Source organism: Pogona vitticeps, chromosome 1 (assembly GCF_051106095.1).
Source record: "Pogona vitticeps strain Pit_001003342236 chromosome 1, PviZW2.1, whole genome shotgun sequence".
Taxonomy (NCBI): Eukaryota; Metazoa; Chordata; class Lepidosauria; order Squamata; family Agamidae; genus Pogona; species Pogona vitticeps.
In genome coordinates, this window is record NC_135783.1 from 94,647,164 (window position 1) to 94,672,801 (window position 25,638).

At 39.3% G+C, this 25,638-nt stretch overlaps 1 protein-coding gene across 11 annotated transcripts in view; it reads left to right on the forward strand.

The window, feature by feature from the left end:
- FYN (FYN proto-oncogene, Src family tyrosine kinase) overlaps positions 1-25,638 on the forward strand; it is a 140,081-nt gene that overhangs the window by 54,289 nt on the left and 60,154 nt on the right. For 10 of the 11 annotated variants that reach the window (XM_020805340.3, XM_020805345.3, XM_020805346.3 and 7 more), the window contains exon 2: positions 6,699-6,771. The exons of the other annotated variant lie outside the window; for it this stretch is intronic. The gene's annotated coding sequence lies outside the window, so the exon portion shown is untranslated. The remainder of the gene's footprint in view (positions 1-6,698; positions 6,772-25,638) is intronic. 11 annotated transcript variants of the gene reach the window in all.

Genomic DNA, 25,638 nt, shown 5'->3' on the forward strand with positions numbered 1-25,638 from the left:
CTGTCCTGTATATCCACTCTCTCCCCTAATATGGGGATATGGTTTTATCTATAGATTGAGGGGAATGTGATGGGGTTGTGTGTAGGGGGGACACACTTTGCTAGATGATGCTTCTTCCATCAGCACATGTTTACAAACTGGTTACAGGTAAAGGATACAGTTCATATATAGGCAATTTGGCCCTAACTTTCAATGGAAACAATTAGACAGTGGGTTTTGAGAATCACGTCTGGGGAGCAAGCTGCATTTAGGCAGCAAATTCAGTGGAGAAACTGAAATAAACTTCTATAAATATGCCAGGTGTTAAAGCAGGATAGGAAAAATGTAGTCACAAAGCTAGAAGAAAGGCAGGCAAAACTGACAGAAAGAAGTCTTACTTGCACCAGGAACCCATGGTAGGCAACATACGGTAGTTCTTTGACCTCAGGTACCTTTAGTAGGCAGCAGAATGGTTTATCCTTGCCCTCCTCCATCTCTTGAGTGAACTGCAACTTTCTAAAGACTATTGATAAATTGGTGTTAAAATCCTTGAACAGACTGGCCTGTATCAGAGATATGTTTGGGAGAAACATTAGAAAAACCACAGTGGCTGCTCCCATGATGCCTAAAAATTCCCAGCCTTGATGGCCTTCTTGGACAAAATACTTTAAAATTCAGTCAGGTCTTTGCTTTTTTGGTTTGGTTATACTGTATTTGGTTCTACTTTAATCTCCTTTTGGCTTTTGTTTGTTGGTATGGTGTTTTATATTGTGTATTATATTGTACTGTGTGATTATTGCATGTTTTATTGTTATTAGTCATTTCAAACACATCTTGTAGTAATATATAAAGGTAATTCAACAAGATAGATCAAAGAAATCCACTACTGAGTCACTGAACATGACGGGTTTTTTAGCTCCTCCTTTCAACACTAGATATTCAAGATGTCTAGCAACACTGGTGGTCAACAGTTGTTTATTCATTCATTCATTCAATTTATACCCCGCCCATCTAGACCAAAGTCCACCCTGGGTGGCTAACAATAATACATAAAAGTAAAAACAATATAATAAAATAAAGACAGCAGTAATAATATAGTTCAAGATGGCAAAAGTAATTAGATAGTGACAGGAATTGCTAACTTTTTAATTGGATACTGCCAGTTGGGTCAAGCTGGCCATTAGTTGGGGTGTGGAAGTCACCTCAGATGTTATAACATTTGCTTAGTGCCAGAACTTCTGTCGCCACCACTCTCACTTCCACCTGAGTCAGAGCCTTCTTTTATCAAATTGCTGTCTACATGGTGATAGTTCTCAGGATTGGGCATGGTTGCAGAGGCATTAAAAAACATTTAGGCCAGAAGGACTCTTACAACCTGGAATTATTAAAACAGTTGTCTGAGAAGCAGCCCCATTATGAAGGTGGTGATTCAAATAAAGAAAGTGCTGGTGAGAGAAATAGAGGAATCAGTGCTGCTTTTGCAAGTTCCTGTAAGGACAGGATGATTGAGTAAATGGCCGTGGTAAAATAATCAGTAAGTACATACTCTTTGTTAATTATTTAGCCAACAAGGAATTTAGAGAAGTCCTGAGAAATTATAAGAAGAAAGTACAGATAAGGGAGGTACCCTATTGTACTGACAAGAAGATTGAGCAAGTAGGCCTAGGTAAGAAGGAAGGAACTTAATGGGTCAGTTAGAATGACCACAGGGAGGTTAGGAAAAGGGAACATATACAAATTAAGGATAGAAATAAATCAGAGTCTGGTGTCTAGGTAGAGAGAGGAGTGGGAGATGTAAACAGAGGCAGGACTTCCTGTGATCAGTTTAGGCGCACCAGATAAGCTGTACACCTTGGAGTACCTAACCAATGGGGAAACAAGGGAGGGACCATGCAACAGGGAATAGGAGATAAATATCATGCTACATGTGTTGAAGTGTGTGCCTACACAGTCAGGACACCCGCTTTTGCAAAAGTGCTTTTTAATAAAGGAGAGCTGCTTGTATTCATGGTTGTCTGGTTACTGCATTTAAGGGTGTGAGCATTTCTCACAGTCGGAGCCAAGGGGTGAGCATTTCTCACACTGGCACCACCAGCTTCCTCCTTCTCCTCTCCTTCCTTCCTTACTCCCTCCTACATCCTTTCCTTGTTGCCACATAACAGTAAGAGGCAACTCCTATCTTAGGTAGAAGATGAGTTTCCAATTGGCCTCAGCAAGCATTAACTTCTTTCTCTACCAATTTGGAGAATTATTATTTTGTTGTTGCCTTGATTCTTGTTAGTTCAATCTAAAACTCATTAAAGGAACTTCCTAACTCATTTTATTGGCAGATACAAGAAGCATAAACTTACTGTATTTCTCTTTTGCCAGGGCTGAGCTGCTGTGTAGCTAAGTTAATTAACATAAGCACACTAATTATTTGCAAATTTGTTAGAGTATGTGGGCAGAGGAGGAAAACACTGAAAATGGAAAATGTATTAATAATTGTTTGCTTTGTGAATGTGATCTGGATGAAACCAAGTAATAAAGCATCTCATGTACTTTTATGATGTTTGTTCCAGTAAGTGTTGGGTGGAAGAATTTTAAGTCAGGGAAGGTGAGTAAAAAGTTCATACTAAATAGCTGTCTTATCATACATAGCAGATTAATTAAAATTAATTCATTCATTCAGTGTATATACTTTCCAAATGACAAATATACTCAGAGTAGCTAACCAATATGAAGTCCCAAACAGCTGGTAAAATCACAGCATAAACAAGTAATCCATCTGATTTACTGTTCTGCCTATTCAGTGTCTACAGCTGGAGAAAAGCAGTAGAAGTAAGCATACCAAGAATCTAGCCCATATAGATGTTAAATTTCTCCTTTACCAGAGTTTTCTGTTTCCTTCCTAAAGATTTCCAACATTTTTTTAAAAAAACCTTCCTCCACCACCAACCCCTCTCTGACATGGCAATCTAATCTCCAATGATAAGAGAATCAGCAGCATTCTGGAAGAAAATGCAACTTCCTGTTTTTCAGGGGAATATTATATACAATTCTTTAGCTTTCATGCAAATTATATGCAAAGTCTCTGTTACAAAATTCAGACAGTTCTCTGTTTAACTCATCACAGAGAAAGCTTCTTCAGCTATCAATTTTGCTTTATAAATATATAGAGGATGCAATCTTTGGCATATGTTCCAGAGTGTAAAGTCCTGACAGAGTGGGGCTTTTTCCAGAACAGGATTATTGCATGGTATCTTTTTAAAACGGCAATATCTGAGTTTATTAATAACCCTGTTTTAGGTTCTTGAGATAAATACTCTAAGCTCTTGCTTAAAAGCTTTCTATTCCACTATGTCAAGTAGAAAGTATTTCATGGTAGCTGACACATGCAATCGTGCATACAAATATAAAGAGCAAAAGAAATAATAACATGGATTCTAGGTAATTCAGAGTAAAGCTAGCAGAAGGGAGATTTCTTATCTCTTCTTTCCCTGCAGCCACTAAAGTACTCCAAAAAGTTATTTATGGTTAGAAACACATGAGTTGCAGAAGTAAAAGAAGACAGTTTCTGCATCTTCAGTAGTTTGTGTAACAAAGCAATGAAGAGGTTCAGCTGAGGGAACCAGAGGGAGACTGTTAGTAGCAGGGCAAATTCATATGTGGGATGTCTCATTTTAAACCATAGATGGCCAGGATCCTATTGGAGATTTACCATAAATTTGTTGTTGTTGTTTAGTCGTTAAGTCATGTCCGACTCTTCGTGCCCCCATGAGCCAGAGCACCCCAGGCCCTCCTGTCCTCCATTGCCTCCTGGAGTTCGGTCAAATTCATGTTGGTAGCTTCGCAGACACTGTCCAGCCATCTCATCCTCTGTCGTCCCCTTCTCCTCTTGCCTTCACACTTTCCCAACATCAGGGTCTTTTCCAAGGAGTCTTCTCTTGTCATGAGATGGCCAAAGTACTGGAGCCTCAGCTTCAGGATCTGTCCTTCCAGTGAGCACTCAGGGCTGAATTCCTTCAGAATGGATCGGTTTCTTCTTCTTGCAGTCCAGGGGATTCTCAAGAGCCTCCTCCAGCACCGCAATTCAAAAGCATCATTTCTTCTGCGGTCAGCATTCTTTATGGTCCAGCTCTCACTTCCATACACTTATTTTATTTATTTATTTATTAAATTTGTATCCCGCCCATTTAGACAGTGTCTACATTGCTACTGGCAAAACCATAGCTTTGACTATGCGGACCTTTGTCGGCAAGGTGACGTCTCTGCTTTTTAAGATGCTGTCTAGGTTTGTCATTGCTTCCCTCCAAAGAAGCAGCCGTATTTTAATTTCGTGGCTGCTGTCCCCATCTGCAGTGATCATGGAGCCCAAGAAAGTAAAATCTGTCACTGCCTCCATATCTTCCCCTTCTGTATGCCAGGAGGGGATGGGACCAGTGGCCATAATCTTAGGGGTTTTTGATGTCGAGCTTCAGACCATTTTTGCGCTCTCCTCTTTCACCCTCATTAAGAGGTTCTTTAATTCCTCCTCACTTTCTGTCATCAGAGTGGTATAGTCTGTATATATAAGGTTGTTGATATTTCTTACGGCAATATTAATTCTGGCTTGGGATTCCTCCAGTCCGGCCTTCCGCATGATGTATTCTGCATATAAGTTAAATAAGCTGGGGGACAATATACAGCCTTGTCGTACTCCTTTCCCAGTTTTGAACCAATCAGTTGTTCCATGTCCAGTTCTAACTGTTGCTTCCTGGGAGTTCTTGATCCATGTACTGCTAAGGCCTACCTTATAGCATAATCTTGCTAGCATGTGAAATGAGTGTTTTCTACTATAAATACAATTTTATATCGTTAGCAAATAGATAGCAAATTGTCACTAATTGATGAGTTGCCGTTCATGTTCCTGACTGCATGCCTTACTTTAAAAATAGTTTTGAACAGCTGGGAGGTGTTTGCTTTTCACAGTTGCTTAACTTGTTAGGATTAAACTGATGCTGTCACTTCTTCTGAACCCCAGTTCCTCCAGGATCAATGTGGATGGATGGGGGCATATGCAAATTTTTTTTTGAAATCCTCTGAGGAACTGGGTGGAAAATGCAAACTATGTTCCTACAGGCAAGGCTGCATTTGAACTTGCCTCTCAGAATGCCATGAATTTTTGGGATTCTCATTTACAGTTATTCAGCCGTATCCATACATTATTGATGCATAGTCTGAAGAAGTGAATTTGACCTATGAAAGGTTGCTGTTTGTTTTAAGTGATCTAATAGATATTGCCTGCTGTTGCATTTCAGTACTGTAGTTTTAAGTACCACATAGCCTTTTCCTAATTTTTCCAAGATCTTGGTTACCATATGTCCCAGATTTATATACAAACATAAGAAACACAGGCTCTTCTTTTCTCCGATGTTATCATTAAAAAAAATTGTTCTGACAGTCTTGCTTGCCAGGATTGCATGCATACTATTCTGATTATGTATATAACTCAAGGGAAGAATTTGGGTAACTGTCATAAAAAAATTTAGTTAGCCTTGGCAGTTGTGTGACATCCATCCATCTTACCATTCTGGCTTCTCACACTGCCTGATTTATGTCAGTACTGTATGTCTGACTTGATTTCTGTAACTGTTAAATCGTTTCCATTTACAGCCGCAACCTTATCGTATTGCTCTTTGTGATTCACAGTGACATAGTGAAGTACTGTAGCACAAAACAATCTTGGTACGCTTTATGCATTTAAAGAAGAAAAGGGGAATTAAAGCACCTGTTCTGGTTGCAGTTTGTATGCGCAGTCAGGAAGTGTGTTCAGCTTATTAAGCTGAGATATGATCTTACAGATATGGACTGAGTGTTTGTATTGTGAGATGCCATCATTGCAATAAGGGCCGAATCCCATTAGCAATTTCAGAGTGTGACTGCTCCGCAGATAGAGCACCCCTGGCTGTGCAGGAATGGGATCACCCGGTTCATGCAGCTTCCTCTTTTTGTCATTCCTTTCACATTAAACTGTGGTTTAGCATTACATGTAAATACAGCTATTGTAATATTCTTTCCTTGTTTTAAAGTTGTGGATCCTTGGCTTTGTTGATAAAATTTGATACCGTGGCAAATTCCAGGTATACTTTTTATGTCTAAAATGAGCAACAGGCAACCCATGGGCCACATGTGTCTCCAGCATGCATAGGGCTCCTGCATCCCCTTGTTTAAAAAAAAAAAAAAAAGCAGAATAATACTCTTCAAGTCCTAATGTGCCCTCTAGAGAGCTACTTGGGGACAATCTTGCCATGTTCAGAGGTGCTCCCAGCATCTCCTTCTTATATTGGCTGTTAGATGCCTTAAAACACTGGGGGGAGGGGTGGCTTTTCTTTTTTTAGTTCAACCATTTTTAGGCCAGATGGGCGGGGTATAAATCAAATAAATAAATAAATAAATAAATAAATAAATAAATAAATAAATAAATAAATAAATAAATAAATACAATTTTTCAGTTACTAAAGACCCACTATATTGACATTTATTGTGGATAATCACTCTGTTATTGGTGGTGGTGGTGGTAGTAGTAGTAGCAGCAGCAGTATTTTAAATACAGATTAGTGCTTTTTCTCGCTTGCCCTCAGTAACCCTACAATGAGATTTTTTAAAAAGATCCGTCAAAAGTCCCCAGTGTATTGTCAGACTGTGTGATAAATCAAGATAGAAGTGTATAACTAAGTGTGCGTCTCTTTTTATTGCAGGATTAGGCTTCTAGAAGTTCTCGAGAAAATGTGGTGAACAACAGATTGCTGTATTTACAGGGGGGAAATTCTGGTAAGCAACTCTATGTCTTCAAACATATTTCTGCATTTTCCTCCATTAAAGCTTTTCCACTGTTTTTATTCTAGTGTAATTTCTGCTTACGTGGAAACCTACAATTTTGCAAAGTTGGTCACTGTTGTGGAAAATATTTATTCTGTTTTGTTTTCATGGAGACTTAAGTTATAATGAGAAACTCAAGCTGAGCCTTTAAGCAAGGACTGGACTGGGAAGTTTAATTTCTCATATGGCTTCTGCTTATTGTGCAGTGGCTTTTGTAAAGCACTTAAAGCCTGGGAGCTAAAATCTGAAGGAATAATATCATAAAGGCAGGCTTCAAAACTGAAATTTCATTATGTTACTATGAAAATTGTACCAAAATCCAGATAGAAATAAAGACACCTGTATAAGAAAGATGCATCAAAACTGTTTTGCAATAGGCATTGTGTAAAAACTGGCATACCATGGCTGTTTCTCATCTCTTAGTCCTTTTCTAAATTGATCTGCTTCTTCTATGACACTATTACTTATTAGATCAAAGTGAGACATATGAAACTCTTAAGCAATTAAACAGATAGAGAGTTCTCTTTATAGGATATAATCTCCCACAGAAATTTACTTTGGTCCATCATTTTCCTAAATCGTTGGAAAGATATGTTTACGTAGGACTCAGATGCCTGAGAATTGAACTGAAAGTCGTGTTTCAGTTTAAATGGATGTGAACTCCAGAACGTGACTTACTGGAGTGTTTTTATTTACCTGCTTAATCCAGTGTATTATCTATCTACAACATCATTATTGCTGGCAGCTTTTGCCTAATAGAGCTGATGGCAGAGGGCAGGATGATGGAGAGTGGTGCTAAAGAGAGATCATGACAAAAGGAGGAGGTCCCAGTTTGCTACCCATCATCCTCTCTTGTCAGTACCCTTAGGGCCCTTAAGCATCTCATTTAGATGGAATATAAGTAAAATGAAGAATTGTTTCCCATCTTGGTTCAAAATGACTCCTTCCTGTCACTCTCGGTTGCTGCTGTGCTCTGCTGAGATAGCAAAGCTAATATTGTGGTTTAGAACACGGTGCCTCACAAAAACAGGGTTTGCAAGTTGCACAAAACTAAACGGGAGCAACTGAGGGCAATACAATATTTGATCAAGGTGAAGCCAATAGCTTGTTATAGACAAACAAATAAATAAATAATAAATAAATACAAATTGTCACATTTTGAAGACTAACAGATTTATTTCAGTCTGAACTTCAATGAATTACAATCCACTTTCAGACAACTTAATGCATAATAGTTATACTGTAGGTTTATATATATAGCATACATAGTGGAAGCGTGGGGACCAGCTGAGGTGGGTAGTGATCCTTCAGAGTTACACTGGTTCAAGTTATAAGCAGTCAAAGTGCTGGTCACCATAACACACTGTCATTAACCATCAAATGGTTGTGCTGAAGTGGAGTCATGTGAAAGGAGAAAATCCCTTAACTGTAGCTGTACAAAAGATGGTGGCTAAATCTGGACTATTAGTATGTACAGTCTGTTCAGGATCCTTAATGTACACTGCCGTCTGTGAATGTAGTCCACTTCAGCTGTTTCTCTTTTGAATCTGTCTTCCCGTAGCAGTTATGCTAAAATCTGTAATAGAGTGTCCTGAGAGGTTTAAATGATCTGAAAATGGCTTTTATGTGTTGCTGTTTCTGATCTTAGATTTCCATTTGTTCAGTTATGTAGAAATTGTCGTATTTAGTCTAATGTGGAACAGATTAGCAGTCTTGGTTCTGACCAAGCCATTTAGGACTTGGAAGTTCAAAGCAAAGGCTTTGAAATGAGCATAGAAAAAGACCAGAAGTCTGTGCTTATAGGCAAGTAATTGGCAATAAGATTGCTTAGTTTTAGTTAGCAGGTTCACCCCCACTTTTAGGATATTTTTAAAAGTAGCCCCCATTTCATTGTGAAACAGTCCAAACAAAAGTTTACCAGAGCATGAATAAGTACCATAGAATTATTTCTGTCCAAGTATGGTTATCATTGATATATCAGTCTGAGGTGAATTCAAGAGTACTCTCAAAATACAAACTTTCTGTCACACCTAAAATAACTTGGATCCTCTCCCTGACCAAACAGTGCATGAGCCAGGGCCAAACATTTTACCAGGGCTGCTGAATAATGGTGTTGAATGTGTGTTTTGTTTTTATTTTACAAGATCTGTACTTCAATAGAAGGAAATACAGATGTTGTTATTGCCATCTTACATCTTTCTTATGATGCTGAATTGGGCATTTACAGTGGTGCCTCGCACAATGATTGCTTCATACAACGACAAATTCACACAGCAATGGGTTTCTTTGAGGAATTTCCCCCATCGTTTAACCATGTTCTCTATGGGGGAATTTCACTTAACAATGTCCCTTTTTCGCTCCTGTAAAAGTGTCTTAAACTGTTTGAAACCTTTTTTAAATGCTTGCAATCGTTAGCCCACCTCCTGAACCCTATGCAAACTTAATTTGGTGTTGTTCTGAGTTGTCGTTAATTTTTGGTGAATTTTTTTATTTTCCATTGAAAGCCTTTGAACGGTCCGTATCACAGCCAGTGTTTGCATGCATGTATTCCAGTTAAAGTCCCACATGTGCCTTTTTTAGGCCTTTCTAATAAATGGTTCATACACCTTCCCAGCATCACAGGTATCAAATCATACATAAGTCTCCTTTCCCAAGGGGAAAACAATATGTCAGGTGTGTAATATATCTAATAATCAGATGATAAACTGGGCAGGGCAGGGCAGGGTCTTTTGCAACCCTAGATTTCTTGTGCTCTCTGACCAAGGTGGTTTATGAGTAGCCTTCTAAGGGCAGGCAAGGGCAGGAACACTGGAAACTAAATGATGAACATGTGACTACACTATTCTATATCCATTCTCTTTCCTTCAGGCCAGACTGTGGCATTATAGTGGGCCAGGGTCTAGTAAATCTTTATAGCTGCTAATAATCTCAGTGATGTAGTACTGTATTATTTCACGAGAGCCATCTTTATTTCACAAGATTATCCATATGGATAATCCTGCACTCCTATTTTATGCTTGGCTACTTGACATCTTCAGTGTACTCCATTCTGAAATTAATGATACTTAAAACACTGCCAATCAACAGCATGTATTTCCACTTTCCATCTTGGCATAATAACCATCATCTCCCTCTCCCTCTTTTCTAGAACGTTATAGTGCAATCTTACACATGCTTCTATGGCTTCCAGTTTGCTCAATGAAACTTGCTTCCAAATAAAGCCACATACAATTGAAGCCTTAGCATTCAAGTATGCCATCATGCTTAAAATTCTGCAGCTGCACATACCTTGTCTATAAGCAGATATAATTGTACAGTACAAATGACATGTGGTCTGCATTGCCAAAGCTTTTGAATTTACGGTTTTGGGTTACACAAAGGCTCTATTTAGATGAAAATAAATATGTTCCAACTGTTAGGGCAACCAGTTAGCATACATGCTGCTTAGAAAATGTATAAATTTCAAAATGAATAATTTACTTTAAATCTTGATGTGCAGTACAGTCCTATATGCATCTTCCTGGGAAGCAAGTCCCATTATGTGCTATGCAATGTAATCTGGAACATGTGTGTATATAAAATTAGATCTTAAATCAAGTTGATTTAAATCAGTATTCAATTTATGGATATCAAATGGAAATTTATTAAATAATTCTCTAGCTTCTTTGGCTTCCACACAAAGAAATGCTTCTAACGTTTGAGTCTGTTCCCTCTGTTCCACTTGCAGTTTAGTACAATTTGAATCTTTTCTCTCCCTTCTTCTGGTCAACAAGGGGGGACCATTTTAAGCGTTTCCCTACAACCGTAGTTCTCTTTGCCCAGTCAGCTGGAGGTGAGGGCAACTGTGGAGTCGTCAGGGGAATAGAGAGACAGACGGGTAGGTGGTCGCTTTCAGGTCGGTCTATTATAGTTTGTCTCCTGGAGCACCAACCTAGGGGAGCAAAATATATAATCAATGACACTCCCTGCCCAACTATTAAGGAATGTGAAGTATCCTTTTGAATCATCCCGAGAGCTGCCATGAAGGCAAATTAGTTGTAGGCCAGACATTGTCTCGGCTAGCTTCCTGCCTTGTTTATTGAGGACTTTATCCAAAGAAAGACGGTCAGATAGGAAGGGTTCGTTGTACTCTAGATCTGAATCAAATACCGTCTCAGTTAAGCCAGAGCCAACTCTGGCATTAAAGTCGCCACACAAAACTATAGCTGCTCTCGGATGCAGGGACTCACAGCGGTTGATGGCTTCTTCTAGTTCATTCCAGAAGGAGGTGGGATTTTCTGTTTCATCAGGTGGACAGTAGGCACGGATACATATTAGTGCCTTCAACCCATTGCCCCATGTTCCCGTTACCAAAATTGACAGAATGAAATTTCTTTCAGACTGGTAAATGACTTCCAACTTCACGTCCAATTTGACGGAGACTAAAATAGCTAAACCTCCTCTAGCTCTCCCTTTCCTAGATGTTTTAAGAGCAGGAAGCAGAAATGGGGTACAGTGGTGCTATACGAAAACATCGCTGTGCGGGTAAGGAAAGCCTATTGGAACGCATTAAACTTAGTTTAATGCGTTCCAATAAGCGTGGAAACTTACCCCTCCAGCGATGTTTTCGCGTCCGGCGGCCATTTTGGAGCCGCCGAACAGCTGATCGGCGGCTCCAAAATGGCCGCCGCATGACCCGAAATGGCCCCTATCAGTGTTTTCGTGCCCTCCCCTTGCTTACGGAGGTCGCGAAAACGCTGCGGGGGGGCATTTCGGGTCATCCGCGGCCATTAAAATAAGTCCACCAACTTATTTTGCCATCCAGCGATGTTCCATGATAAAACTGAAAGTGAGCACTGGGAGTTGGAGATGTTCTGTGAGTCAAGGCAGTTCTGTCATAAAAGGGTTGGAGCATCAGCAGGCGGTGTTGGTTCTGGATGTACTTCAGCCTGAATTGTGATGTTGGGCCGACGGGTTTCAAGGAGGGTCTCCAGCTCCTGCCTTACTGCCTCTACCTTTTTAAATGTCAGTACCTGCTTTTCCCATGGGAGAGAGATGAAACTGTCCAAAGCCTCTTTCAATAAAGCTTTGTCTTCAATATCAAGTTGTAATTGCAAATCCCTTGGAGTTTGATTGGTGGTAGGGCTAAATCTTATGGATGCCGGAACAGTAGGGGTTATTGCCACATTAGGTTTGATGGGTGATTTCAGTGTGTGGCTGGTCGTTGAATTGTCCTTGGGGTCTTCTGAGTCTAGAAGAATCAGCTCCATAGGATGACAGTCCATCAACTGTGTGGAGATATTTTCCCACTTCTGTTGACTCATCATCTTAGAAGCTTGACTATGGGTTTCATGTTTGAGTGGGGTAAGAATGAGTGGCATCACAGTATGATCTCTCAAGGATTCAGCTGATATTTGCAGAGTGGCCAAACTGTTTTTGGTTTCCTCCCAGTTGGTACTGAGTTCAGTAAGAGTAGCTAAGGCCTCCTTATCAAAGGGTGGAGCTTCAGACTGAGTGAGGGCAGTCTCCTGAAAAGTCCTTTTCTTAGTTTTAAGTACTTGATCCCTTGGTTGCAGAGTTGACAGAACTGCTGGGACCATGAGGTTACTTTTTGGGTTTTCTGACTTGGTTTCCCAGCTGTTAGTGCTTGACTCTCTTTGTGTTAAGTTTCTCTGAAACAGGGGTATATAAGATGTATCTGAGAAAACTCTAATGGGTGCGATCTGAAACTTGGCTAGAAAACGTTTCATTTTGTATAGCATGAGTGGGATCACTGCATGTTCAAAGGAGAGTTGTACCCTCTTTTGACCCCTGGAGTAAGGAAGCCATTTAATGGTTTTTAAGTCTATTTTGTGTACTTCTGTCATTAACAGTTGGCTAAGGGAAGATAAAACAGTCTCATGTGAATCCCATCTCCTCCTATTGATGGAGATTGGTGCGATTTGCAGCAGGATCTGAGTAGGCTCAAAGATATTTGTGTTTCTTGCAGCCTCCCTCAAGTGTTGGGCAGATTGGGGTTGGGGTTTCTTTTGTGGATCGATACTGTTGTTTTTCCCCATCTGGTTGCCTTGCATGTTCCTCTTTAATTGAGGGTTTCTTGGTGCTTGGTTCAGTGATTCTGTGAGTTTCCCCAAAGCATATTCCACTGCATTCATTTTATGACACACCCTTTGTAGATCATTAAATATTGCGGAAACAGTTTGAGCTGTAAGAAGACAGTGTTCTGCTAAGTGGGTAGGCAGATGTTCGATGGTGGCATCTGAAAGAGCCTTAGCCGGCGAGGGCAGGGGAGGTTCTGCATTTAGCTCCTCAGTAATTGGGAGCATTTCATCCCCCAATATTGCAAATTGGTTGTTTAGGGCTATAGGGGGCCCAGCAATTAATTTACTCACTGCGCAGTTGGATGTTAGAAGCTTGTCTATTTTCAGTTGCTTCGCTGCTTTGGCTGGGTGATGACCTGGGCTTGATCTATGGCGTTTATTTCCCATTCTTGCTAATTACACTATGTTTTGGTTGGTGAGAATTTGAGGATTTGCTGATTGCAGGTTCAAGGCAGTTTATTCCTCTCACTGACGACAATCTCCCTTGTTTATCTCAAATACTTCTCATACAGTCACTCCTCTCTGGTATGCAATGTCCAAGTTCTCGTAAAGTAGAAGTAAGGTTTTGTAGTCCTTTGTGAGGAGGCTAGTAGTTCTGGAAGGGTAATTTAAAGCCATAGGTGTGAAGCAAATTCTAAAAAAGTGCTTCAGCCAGAAACCAAGAGACAAAATCTTCATTAAAATGTTAGGCAGTAAAAACCCTTTGTTGTCTTATATGACACTCTTTTCCCTTCAAACCATCCAGATTCCAGTTAAAATATAAGGTAAAATATGAGGTAAAATATAAGGTAAAATATGAAAATACGTTAAAAAAAATATAAAAAATATAAAAACTTCAGCGTTCGGCATTCAGTAAAAGGCTATTTTTGACGGCAAGCAAATCTCATTCAAAGAAATGCTGAGTGATTAGTTTTTCGGAGTAGGCAGTTTAAAATCATAATAAAACAATGCTAGGCAGTAATAAACAAGTGGGGGAGGCTACTCCTGGTAGCGGCTGACCCTTCTGTGATAAAAGCTACAAACAGTAAAAACTTATTTCTAAAAACTTAAAAGATAAAAGAGTAAAAATATAGAAGGGAGTGGAGCTTGGAGCTTGCCTGCTCGTTCCTCCCGGAAGTTCCTTGCAACTTTTTCTCCCTTCTTCTGTTCTCTGTAGTATTTTGTTCAAACACCCACTTTCTGAAGTCTTTGGTTGATTTATTTCTTTTCCTTTACTGTTTTACTTTTGATGCTCTTGTCTATATTACATGACATGGTGTAGCATCTGTTGTTGCACATATTATGATATTATGCCCCATCAGACTGAACTGTGAAATTTAACTCCAGCAACAGTGTGAAAATGCTGTTTTTGCTATACAGCTGTGTGAATCCCTCAGCCAGCATGGCCGGGGGCTAGTGGAAATGCCTTGGTTCAGTGCTCTGTCCAATCTCCTCTGGGTGGGGTTCTCCTATACACAGTTGCTCATAAAACATACTGAACTGGCATGAAAGGAATTGTATCGTACTTGGGATCATGGGAAGAGCCCTGCTGGGTCCAACCAAAGACAGGCAAATCATGCTTGAATTGGGATTGAGAAAACCTTTCTCTCCACTTTCTTCATATGTTGCAAAATTGTATAGTCCTCTAGCTTGTTCTTGCCCGCCCCTGCATGTAGCCAAGGCACTCACCAACAGAACCAGCAAGGACACACTGTCTTGTCCGGTGCTCAGTAAGGTGACTAAAGCTGTATCAGTCCCTAAACCAAGTCTGATCAGATAAGAACAGATGCAAATAATCAGCTTCATCCAAGAAAGCCAAGTGTTGGACTGCTGCCACTCAGTTTGATTGATTGATTGATTGATTTGATTTGATTTGATTTGATTTTTAAGACCTTACTTCTAAAGAGAACATTAGGAATAATTCAGGGTATTTTCTAAATTGGACAAATAGGTAGCAACATGTGAACTGCCACTCAGATGTAAGTACTTGTAACGTAATACTTTACATACACAGTGGCAGGAACAATATTCCTTCACAAGATCTTTGGCTTTTAAACTTCCTTTTAGTTTGCTTTTAAATACTGTTTATTTATTTTAATATTGTGATTTCATTTTACATTGTTCTGGGGATCCTAGTGGGCTGAATAATGACTTATAAACATGTTTAATAAATATATAAATAAACTTAATAATTACATCATTGTTTCAAATCACAGTCACATGTGAGATAATGTTCTGTTGGTAGACAGTGTTTGACCAACATGCTGCATGTGGTCTTTGAGGTCTATTATGTGGTTCTTGTGCTGTTTTTTAACAGAGAACAAATGATAAATAGGTAAGTCCTAGCTTTCTTATTATAAAGTAGAAACATCTTACATATTTATCATGAAGACAAGATTGAAAAAAATATAGTTACAATGTGTGCACTGTACATAAAAATGCAGTGTACAGTATATTTGTAAATAGCTATGATGACAGACCACTTTGTGCTGTTTTCTTCCCCCTCTATGGTCAACAAAAATATCCTCCAGAGCAACGTGCAAGTCCGGTGTATCTGTCAAATGTATTGTTGGTTTTCATTTTGTGTTTGTAATTTAGTATATATATCATAAACTGGTGTGCATTGATTGTCACTTTAACAATGGACAGTATGTCAACTACGAGTAGCATAATTTTAATCTTCCCTTCCTTTTCCTAGCCAGAAGTCATCAAGAAGAAAGCAGAGAGAGTGGGTGGACATCAATTATTTGCCAGAAATCATTGAGTTAATTGAGGGAATACAGGTTAAGACTTGATAGTGTGCACATTGGACCATCTACAGCGAGAAGTTTAAATAGCTGTGGAGCACTTGGCTATCAGGAGTGGATAAATGTTTCTACATCTGACATCTCTGGAATAATTTAATAGAATGGAATATTTTACTTTTTGTACTCAGGGAGGCAGGGGGTGAATTGTTCTAACAATTTATTTTCAAAATGATATAAAACTGAGAAGATTTTTCCATCTGGAATCCAAATATAATTTACATTTAATATTCTTAGAAGTGGCTTGAACTGTAAGAAGGGTTTGGGTTTTTTTTAAATTATGGTGTCTTTTTGTAATTTCTTTAACATTTTCTTTTAATTGTTGCATATCCTGGATTCAAAAAGAGAGTTATAGCATCTATTTCTGAATTTTCTTACAGCTGCATTATTAAGGTTTTGGACTGGAAAAAAGCCCCTCCTCCCACATTTACCAAATGGCTGCTGACTGTTATTCACATTCTTTGTACTACAAAGAACAAGATATTCATTCATTCATTCATTCATTCATTCATTTATTCATTTAAATCCTTTGTGAGTCAGGCCTTCATTTCTAAATGGATGTTATTTTTAATAGTGGCTAAAACTGCCATGGCAGTTTTCTGTTCTGTGGAATGGGGAAATCCAAACAAATGCTTTTCAGTTCCTAGCCATCTCAACTCATTGCTGATAGTTTGTGTAAATTTCAGTTGGTAGTAAAACCCCAAAGAGTACTGCTTATCGTTTATTGCTATAGTTTTGAAACATATTCCTCTTATTCTTTCTAGTCCTGTTTGGTAAATATTTGCAGCAAAACTAGTATGTATCACACTGTAGTCTCGTAAACTGCTGCTATGTCATAAACAGTGTACTATGTAGCTGTTTTTATGAAACAAAACTGCTTTTGTCCTTCCCTAAAGAGAAGCAATTTTAGTGTGGAAAAGAATCTGGGGGTTCTAGAGAAACCTGGGCAAAAGAAGAGCATGAAGGTATGGAACACAATTGTACTCTAAGGAGAATGAGCATGAGGAGAGCAGATAAGTGCACCAAAGCCTAAAACTTGCTTCTTTTCTAGAAACAAATTAGAGCCTTTTAAAAACAGCAGATAACACTAGCAAGTTTTATTCATCATAAGCTTTTGTGGATGGCAGCCAGTGAAGTGGTAGGTAGTCCTTAAAATTATTTGCCTAAAGAAAGGTGTTTCTACTTGTTAAGGTGCCACAGGGCTCTTTGTTGTTGTTTGCTGCAACACAGCTCCGCCCTGCTACAAACGCTTTTGGTTCATTGTGGTTGACACATTATTGTACATTCCAGACATTAGAAGCATTTCACAGACATTAGAAGCATCTCACGATTGTTGCTATTGCCATGTAGCAGATGGAGGTATGGCAGCAGAGTCACATGCTTAAGGCACATATTAGGGTCAAAATATATATGGTGTTATTTACTTTGTTATTTGCTACTTTGCTCCCATGGCTGTTGTTTCTGTTGATGGAGAAGATCTTCACTGGTGCCCTTCAGATCTTCTGTTATGAAGGAAAAAGGCATGTGAAGGGACAGATCAGGACTATAGTGGAATAAACAATTAAAATACCTCCCACCTCCCCACATTGCAAACCCAGTTAGATGCAGTGTTGTCAGATCTGTATACCTTTTGTAATGCAATTACTATTTTATTTTATTTTTGAGGTTTTTAAAGTAATTGAAAGTAAGAGGTGTCAAGAACATGGATTAGGACAAGTTCTTATAAAACATTGTTGAGAAACTGCCACCAGTCAGTTTGCTTTCTCTTCTGCTTTTTTGTTTTTAAAGGAGCTTACTTAGAGGAATGAGGTGGCAACTTTAATTTCTGGCATGGCCAAACCAGCCAAAAATTGAAGACCACCTGAAAGAGGTGAAGGGGATGGCATGCCGAAATAGGGCTTTCTCGGTGTTGCCCCCCCAACTTTGGAATGCCCTCCTATAGAGATCTGCCTGGCTCCAACACTTTTGGCTTTTCAGCGCCAGGCAAAGACCTTTCTGTTTAGCCAGCATTTTAATTAAATAGTATTCTTTAGCTGGCCATATGAGCAGCGGGATTTATTAATATTAATGTTTTAATGAGTGTTTTTAATATAGGATATTATTATATATAGGGTATTATTATAATATTGCCTATTTTAATGGTTTTAATGTTTTTAAAGTTGTAATATTGTTGTATGCTGCCCAGAGACCATTGGTAATGGTGCGGCTAAAAAAAATACTGTAAATAAATAAGTAAATAGAGGGACTGCCCAGATTCTTTTGGAACCACTGTACAGTGGTGCCTCACTTAGCGATCGCTCCGTTGAGTAACGAAATCACTTAGCGATGCTGTTTTTGCGATCGCAAAAGCGATCGCTTTGCAATGTTTTCTATGGGGAAAATTCGCTTTGCGATGATCGCGGGGAAGCGATCATCGCAAAGCTCCCATTTTCGGCCAGCTGATCAGCGGTTCCAAAATGGCCGTGGGGGAAAAATGGCTGCCCGCTGTTTTGCCTCGCTTCTATTAAATGGCTGCCGCAATGGAGGATTTTCGCATAAGGTTAGTTTTTAAGCCCATAGGAACGCATTAAAGCCGTTTTAATGCGTTTCTATGGGCTTTTAAAAATCGCTTAGCAATGTTATTGCTTTGCAGCGATTTTTGCTGCACGGATTAACATCGCTAAGCTAGGCACCACTGTACTTCTCCAAATCTTTGGGTGAGGAGAAGAATTTGAGATTAAGCAGCAGTGAAAAATGGGATCGTTTGATCTTCTTGTGTGAGGTAGTTTTAAAGCCTGGGCTCCTACAGAGGGCACCAGGATTCAGTGATTCAGTGTGAAGATGTTTCTGCATATGTTGTTTTACATGGGTCATTGGGCCTACTGGCTCTCTCCCCAGTCTTCACTTTTGGGTGCTTGGCATGCTGGCATTGAGCCTATCTGGCCATTTGGAGCAAGATGAGGAATAGAATGCCATTGTCCAGACTCATTAGCTTTCTTGTTACCTGAGCCCAGGCAACAACAGCACAGAGCTTGGAAATCACCTCCCAATTTTTGCCTGCTCTGTTTCTGTAAGGACCTGCTCTGCAGTCTGCACAAAAGGTATACTAAGATTGCAATCTTGCATCCGTGTTTTTTCTCCAACAACTAACTAAATGAATAATATCACGTTGAAGCTAAAGAGATATTTGAACCATTTGCTACCCAATGATGCCTCTCCTCTTATAATTTCATCTACAGCATAAAATCTTAATTTACTTCAGTGAAGTGAGTTCGGTGGTATTTTCATATGACAAGAACAAAAATTATATTCAGTAATAAATGCAATAAATGCAGTCTCTTCCCTATTCAGTTTATCTTGGTTTTGAACATAGGTGCGTTCAAAACTTATTCCAGATATAATTTGAATTTTTAATACTGTTTGTGTGTTGGGACATTTAATTGAATCTCGGAAGATTTAACAAAAAGATTATTATCTTTTTTCTGTGTCTGCATTTAGCATATTGTCTTTGATTTTAGGAGATAACACCTATATTTTATTAATCCATAGGTTTCCTGAAGATAGTGTAGTTATTCCAATCTGAAACCTACGTACTGCAAATTCATAGGATTTTTTGTTCCATATTTAAAGCCATGTTACAGAACTGGCAGTGTTTTCTTCCAAGCATAAGAATCTGAAATACTGTCAGTAGCAAAATGTTTTTCACCAAAGTGTCAATTTTTGCTCTGTTTCCATAGCAAATGTATTTTTCACATAGATACTTAATTTTTAGCTGTATGTACATAATGGCAGAGAACAGAGATGGGAGTATTTGTGGAGTTAATGAGGGTCCAGCCCCTAGACCAGTGGTGGTGGACCTTTTTGGGCTTGCGTGCCCAAACAGGGGGAAACAAAAACAAAACCAGTGGGTGGCGGAACCGGAAGTGGCGGTGGCGGAACCGGAAGTGGCAGCGGAAAGGGGAATCCCGGGTACGGAGGTGCCTCGAGACCCCACTCTGGATCCGCCACCAGCACCAGCTGCTCCGGATCCTGACCTGCTGCCTGTCTGGGCACCAGCACTGCGGTTGCAGCCGCCTGCTCAGGTTTGGCTGCGGGGTGGAGGGGGGGAGTAGCGATCTGGCGACTTCTGGCTCGCATGCCAGCAGAAAGGGCTTGGCGTGCCATAGGTTCGCCATCGCTGCCCTAGACCGTACACTCATGTGTCCACCAGCAGTGGCAGCCCCACTCTTCCTTCCAATCGCTTTTGATTGGTTCTCTTCCTGGTTGGCTAGCCACTCCTGGAAGAGGGAGGGATGATGAGTCTCTCTGCAAGGCTGCCGAATGGCTAGCCGAGCAGCACTCCAGAGTGATTGGAAGGAAGAGAGGGGCCGCTGCTGCCGCCAGACACATGAGTGGACATAAGCTGCCTAGAGTGGTCCGGTGGGCCAGATAGGCGTGGTATAAATCAAATAAATAAATAAATAAATAAATAAATAAATAAATAAGGGGCCAGACCGTCATTAAGCTCAACTGTGTGGTGGTAGTCATTGTAGCATTCCCCTTTATTATGCCAATGGTTCATATTTGTTATGTTAATTATTCATGCATATTCATGTTGCTGACAGGCAGAGCTGAGGGAAATGTGATAAGAGGTGGAGCCAGAGAGAGAGTATGAGTAGCATGAGAGAGTAGAGAAGGAGATAGAGTGTGGAGTTGGGGGAATTCTGAAGTGTGATTAAAGTTAGGATTGTATTATCAAATAAAAGGTGGTGGTTAATAATAAATTTCCCTAAAGAAGATATTCATGAATCAATTTCAGTTTCTGTAATCAATAAACAACAGTTCTGTTTAAAAGACCTTGAAGTGTGGACCTGAATCTTTATCTTCCTGAAGTAATGTTGATTTAGTGATCACCTGGTGGCAGCAGTGTAAAAGAAGGGATTGTTTGCCATCGTGTGTTCTGAGTTTTGACGGTCAAGAAAGGGGCACGAGGGTGAATGCCACAGTCATATACAAATATGAATACCCCAATTTCTAGCAGAGATCCTTTGCCTGCTAGTGTGATAGCAGGTCTGGACTGCTATCTGTTCAAGAATGCTATACTGAAGAAGTTCTGCATCCATCTATCAAAACACTGACTGTCCTTACGCAACAGTCATATGTGCTCCTCTTACTTTCTCATCACTACTTTGATTGTTCTAAGCCTCATGGGTAATTAGCATGATTGTTACTGGTACATGCAAATGATCAATGAAATTAAATGTCATTAGCATTGGGAAAAGGTCAAACCAGATTTTTCTACTTTTTAAGCAACCCAAAGGACATTGAGAAAGTCTGTGTGCTATCTGTGTGCATTCATGCACACACCCATGAGTATGTTTCTGCAATGTGGTGCATTCTCTTTTATGTATCTATGATTTGCTGTTTGTTTGCTCTGTCTTGATAATATTGTTTCTCTTTCTTTAAAAAGCCCAAATCATTTCAAAGATTTTGAGCTGTCTGGTTTTTTTTTTAAGTGATGAACAGCAACATGGCAAAGGATGTGCCATTAATTCTTCTGAGAAATCTTCACTTAAAAAGCAAGAGTCACACCTAAGTGCCTCAAACAGAGTATGATTTCAGTATCATGTTTGGGAGGCAATACATTTGGGGCATTATTATTGACAGTGAAGGTGTCTAGTTCAGCACTCTGTATATGGCAACTGAGGATCACTATGCAATCACTGACTGGAGGTATCTTAGCTATGTCCCTAGAACTTCCCTCAACTTCTGGAGGAAGTCTAAATGGCTGAAATATGTACAAAGAATGAGACTGAATTTTTAAAAAATCATATTAAAACAGTGTGTGCAGGTGTTTTAAATCTAGTGATCTTGCTGTTGATTTAATGCACATTTAAAATGCAGCATATGGAATTGCATGTTTTCATTCTCAGTTAACTATCATGTTTGGCTAGTAGGATTCAGCACATTTTGCAAATCAACAGTTCAGTTATCTCTAAAGTGCTTAATTCACAAAGCAAGATCATGGTGCATGCTATCATTGAATATGTGATTAAGCACTAATTAGAGTGCTAATTGCATAGCTTGGGTCTCTTCTAAAGGTTATGAGGAAAATCAGTATTCATGAAAATGAGTCTTTAAATAATCTGGAAATTGTAGAATGTGCTGCAAATGGGGTATTCTGTACAGTACTTAGCTGCTTCTTGGCAGTTAGAAAGCTACATAAACTGACTGACTGAGCGGCTAGGTGTTACACAAAAGGGGGTTTTCTCCTTTTGGGGGATTCTCTTTGTTGGGAGTCACAAGGACAAGGGCCAACCTCCCATTTAATTGAACTAGAAGCCACTTGTTTCCTGTTGCCGGCTGTTTTTGTAGTAAAGGACTAACTCTCTGCCAGAGGGAGGATGTGTTTCGAAGGAAGGAAGGAAGGAAGGAAGGAAGGAAGGAAGGAAGGAAGGAAGGAAGGAAGGAAGGAAGGAAGGAAGGAAGGAAGGAAGGAAGGTCGGTCGGTCGGTCCTGGATTAGAGCAGGAAATGATAACTCATGTGTCTGAAGAGTGCACAGAAGAGGACTAGATGTGTGTCCGAAGTTCTCAGAGGAGATGGGTACTTGTTAGAAATGTAAGGCAATTGGTAAACATTAGTTTCATACTGTGCTTATCTTTTACTACAACTTCCCCTGTGCTCTCAGCCCCTACCACTGATCCTGTTTAGCTTCTACTCTTCCTGGATATGCTTCATCTTGCCCAACCCTCACTGCTACCATTTCCTAATTCTTTTTATTCAGTGTGCTCCGTTTTCCCATTTTGAGAGCTTATAGCTTTTATTTTCTTTTTCTGTCCCCCCACCCCCAAATATACTGGCTTAATGTATAGTGGGTGTATTTTGCAGTAATATCATCATGTTAAATCATGTATATTTTATCCACATCAGTCTGCGTGTCAATCCTGCTTCCTACTTCAACAGGGATCCTTGCATAAAGTGCACAGTGACTGTTGTGAACTATGCAAATCCAGGTCTTTGATGCTGCCTTGTTTCTATCTTTACATTGTTTTAGCAATGTGATTATCTTCCTCACAGAAGGTATTGAAGGTTATTTAAAAAAATCCACAACCACTGCTCTTGTAAGTGAGTAAGACATGTTATTGTTGTTTGGGGTATGTTGGCAAAAGAAATAAACAAAGGGAGGAAGGATGCAGTGTGGGGTCTGACCAAAGCAGAAGAGAATAGTTTATTTTATTTTATTTTATTTTATTTTATTTTATTTTATTTATTTATTTATACATACATACATACATACATACATACATACATACATACATACATACATACATACATACATACATACATACATACATACATACATACATACATACATACATACCCCGCCCATCTGGCCTAAAAGGCCACTGTTATATATAGACTTGTTATTTGACTTGGTTGGTTACTGTACTTCTGTTGATAAAGAATAGAATGGTATTTGCTCTTTTTTTGCTGCCTTCTCACACTATTGGCTCCTTTATCTTGTGCTATATTAAAAATGTTATATATTTTTTCTGATCATCTTTGTTTTATCTCTCAGCTCTCTAATTCCTTTTCTTTTCTTTCTGGTTGCTTTCATCTGTTCTGTGCTCAGTTTGTACACTCTGACTTTTTGCCCACCTTCTGACCTTCCTGATCCTGTTGATTAGTTGACCCTGTACACAAACATATCCTTTGCCTTCCCTGTTCTTATTTTCTTAAACTATTGTCAGAGTTGAATTGATTTGTTAATACTGTAACATATTTACATTTTATTAAGATGCTAATGGGGAGGGACCAGTCAAAACCAGAGGCAGAGGATTTTTCTCTTGCTTGAATGAATGGCAGGCAAAGTGGTGTTTGCGTAAACCTCTCAGAGAGTGCTCTAGCACTATAGGACAGTATACAGTGGTGCCTCGTGAGACAAATTTAATTCGTTCCGCAGTTAATGTTGTCTTGCGAAACACGTTTTCCCATAGGAACGCATTGAGATCTAATTAATGCGTTCCTATGGGCAAAAAAATGAACAAAGTCAAATTTGGTTTACAAAGGGTTTATTAAGTTCTCTTTAAAGCCATGCGTATTGTGCAGATGATTTCAAAAATTGCAATAAATTTTTTTTAACTTTTTAAACATCATAGAAAAAGATTTAAAAATCAGTAAACATGAGGCAAGAACAAAAAACGGAAAACATTCTTCTTGCGAAGCATGGCCATAGGAACATTTGTCGTGCAAGTCATCAACCCCATTGCCAAAACCATTTGTCTTGCGAATCTTTTGTCCTGCAAGGCATTTGTCTTGCAAGGCACCACTGTATAGGCTGAAACAACAGCAACACTTTTGTGATACCTGCATTTGTTCCACTTTCCTTTGCAAAATCATCTTCTCTGTTCACTTTTTTTAAGTTAATAGTATCATTTGGCTTGCAGCTCTTTCTTTTTAAACCTAATATGAAATCTAAAGAATTTTGCAGTACGGTACATTGTGTACAGCTTGCTTATATTCCTTTGCTGATACATATCTGTTACTGAAAATGTAGTGAGTTAGTAACATAGAAAATTTGTGAGTGAAACCTGGTTTACATTTGAAAGATGGGGAGGCGAGAACAGATATCACAATGGAACTGATAAGCCAGCTAGCTGGCCAAGAAACCTGACTTAACTGTAACAGCTCAGCCCATGTACAGTATCTGGTATTAAATATATCTCAGAGCTTGGGAAACTACTGTAGTTTTCTACATCTCCCATTATCTCTTAGTCAGGTTGATCACTAGTCATAGGGATTCTGGGAATTGTAGACAAAAAAGTAGCTTCTCCAAGCTTCGATTCTAGTGACCCAAATAAACTAAGTTCTTTTATTTAAAAGAAAATAAAAGTTTTTTTTAAAAAAATTACCAAATCATGTAGACAGTGTGTGGTCCAAACATTCTGACCCCCACCCCCATCTTCATCTCCATGTAGCAACCCTGGAGAGCTTTGCAGGTACCATGGACTGCTAGAAAGACTAGCAAGTGGGTCCTAGATCAAATCCAGCCTGAGCTGTCTCTGGAGGCAAAAATGATGAAACTGGGGCTGTCCTCCTTTGGACATATCATGAGAAGGCAGGAATCTCAGAAAAAAAAAGACAATAATGCTGGGAAAAGCGGAAGACAGCCACAAAAAAAGGAAGATGAAATACAAGATGGACTGACTCCCCAAAAGAAACCCACAGGTTGAATTTACAAGAGCTCAGCAGGGTTGTTGAGGACCGGACATTTTTCGAGATTGCCATTCATAATGTCATCATAAATTGGACATGACTTGATGGCATGTACCAACAACAACAGCATTCCATTTGCACCATGAGCAACTGCTGCCAGATCGAAAATGTGGATCTAAGAATACTACACTATTATATTGCGCTTTAGAATGTTAATTTAGTTTCACATAATTTCATCAGTATGTCTGGAAATTACATTAGTTAATACCTTCGTTAGGAATTGCTGACTAAGGCACTGTCATATCCTTTGTTGTGTTAGTCACCCACATTTAAAAAAATCCATTTGTCTGGTACTGTTGGTGGAAAAAAGCAAAAATTTGCAGCTCCTCAGTAAAGGAGATGCTTTTCTTTTTACATGTTCTGTGTTCTCTTCATCTCCAAGTAACAAAATTTAGAAAACAAATTTAGGATTTAGAAAACTTGGGACAAATCTGCTCTTTGAGCTTCATGGTGATCATGGATAATTTGTTTCATTTTGTGTCACTCACTTATTTTGCATTTATTGCTGCATGTTACAGTTCATTTGGTTGTGGACCCCCTCCCAACCTCCTTTTGTCTTCCTGCTGAGTTACAAAGCTAGGGCTGAAGTACAGCCACCTGGGTTCACAGCAGGCAAAGACGAAATGTCAATTCATATCAAAGCAGACTTGCAGACAGAGGAAAACAGAGCAAAGCCTTGGTAATAAGGAGGCACGATATAACTTTCAAGGTGGCTGCATG